This window comes from Herpailurus yagouaroundi, unplaced genomic scaffold (assembly GCF_014898765.1).
Source record: "Herpailurus yagouaroundi ecotype Mexico unplaced genomic scaffold, PumYag 77, whole genome shotgun sequence".
Classification (NCBI taxonomy): Eukaryota; Metazoa; Chordata; class Mammalia; order Carnivora; family Felidae; genus Herpailurus; species Herpailurus yagouaroundi.
Window position 1 is genome coordinate 52,329,164 of NW_024412388.1, and position 2,089 is coordinate 52,331,252.

At 40.1% G+C, this 2,089-nt stretch overlaps 1 pseudogene; it reads left to right on the forward strand.

Moving 5' to 3' along the window:
• The first annotated feature begins 252 nt into the window (after positions 1 to 252).
• Positions 253 to 648, forward strand: LOC121018480 (60S acidic ribosomal protein P1-like; annotated as a pseudogene).
• The last annotated feature ends 1,441 nt before the right edge of the window (positions 649 to 2,089 follow it).

Below are 2,089 nucleotides of genomic sequence, written 5' to 3' on the forward strand. Positions count from 1 at the left end.
TTCTAAGAGTAATTTTCAGTCTGATGCAAATAGTCTATTTTGCCACTAAGTATCATATTTCAGATGTCTTATAATGAATTATATTCTCTACTTATTGACTTTATAAAGAAATGTTTCCTTCTTTTCCTCAGCTGCCACTAAGGTGCTGGGTCTTTCTGAAGCAGCCATAGGCCACGTGGGGATGAGGCCCTCCCCTTCAACCACTTGGCCAGCACTGCACCTGTCAGCGCCTGTTTAGCACTCCCTTGCACCATGGCCTCAGTCTTGGAGCTCACCTGCATCTACTTGGTCCTTATCCTACAGGACGATGAGGTGATCACTGCTCCCATTGGAGCCCATTCGAGGCTAAGATCAATGCTCCCATTAAAGCAGCAAGTATAAATGTTGAACCTTTCTAGCCAGGCTTATTTGCAAAGGCCCTGCCCAATGTGAACACCAGGAGCTTCATCTACAATGTAGGGGCTGGTGGACCTGTCCCAGCAGCTGGTGCTGCACCAGCAGGAGGTTCTGCTCCCTCCACCACTGCTGCCCCAGCTGAGAAAGTGGAAGCAATGAAAAAAGAATTAGAGGCATCTGATGATGATATGGGCTTTTGTCTTTTTGACTAAACCTCTTCTGTAACCTTTTCAGTAAAAAGCTGAACTCTTAGGGGCACCTGAGTGACTCAGTCAGTTGAGCAATCAACTCATGATTGTGGCTCAGGTCATGATCCCAGTGTTCTGGAATCGAGTCCTGAATCGGGCTCACTGCTGAGTTTGAGCCTGGTTGAGTTTCTCTCTTTCTCTCCCTCTGCCCTCTCCCTCTCAAAACAAAACAAAACAAAACAAAACAAAAAACAAAACAAAACAAAACAAAAAAACACCTGAATTCTTAACAAAGTAAAAATAAATACTCCAAAACATTATTATAAAATATCAAATTAGACCCCAGCAAGTACAGACGCAGGGGCCTGAACCAGACAAATAAGTTCTGGTGAGCACTTCCTCTATCCTTTAATTGGCTTTTATTCACTTGGGTAAAATAGGGAACAGGATTAGCAAAAGAATTTTGATTGGTTGAAATGACACTTGAATTTTTTAAGCTGAGCCACAAGCTCCACACCAACTCTCAAACAGCAAAGCTCCGTGCATGTCTGCAGCCCCCAAAATATGGTAACATTCAGATGGCCTTGAATTTTACCTCCCTGTTTCTATTTGCCCACAAGTTTAGTTTCTAATTCTATTTTCCCTCGTGGAGTTTTCAAATGTCTGAACCTTGTTTTATATACTTGAAGTATTCCAGAGATTTTAAATTGAAACAGAACTTTTTTCAATCTTAATTACACCTTACGGGCATTTGGAGAACTTGTTATCTAAAAGAATTCTTTAAGTGTATTGATCATTTTCTGAACTTTTTGTCTAAATCTGATTTTTATACATCAAATTTGCTTAACACTAGGTACTCAAAAATAAAGATCTCACAAAGATACAGAGATAACAAGTCAATCCATTTTAGAAAATGTGTTGAATCAACCTGGCCAAAGAGATTATACTAGTCATACTGAGACTCACACAGAAACCAGCATTTGCAAAGACATCAAAAAAATCAAACAATTGGCCTAAATGAACTATAATGGACTCTAGTTTCCCTTTCCTTACCCTTTTTTTGAGATTTTTCAGTCCTGTTTTACACAATGAACTTGAAATATTTTAGTGGCAAGCATATTTGTGGATGGTCCAGAGGACATTTAAGTATGTTCTACTAAAACAGATCACTGATGGAAGAAAAGACAGGGTAGGGCAGGTGCTTGGGTGGTGTCTGTCTGTCCAACTCTTGATTTTGGCTCAGGTCATGATCTCACTGTTCATGAATTTGAGCCGCACATCCAGCTCCACTCTGACAGTGCAAAGCCTGTGTGAGAGTTCTCTCTCTCCTGTTCTCTCTGCCCCTCCCCTGCTCACTCTCTCTCTCAAAATAAATAAACTTAAAAATTAAAAAAAAAAAAAGGTAATACATATGAAAGAGGACAAAGGGTAATACTCCCATGGCTAACTGCATGATTTTTGAAACAACAGAAAGCAGAACTAAAATCTATAACGTGAAGTTGCAG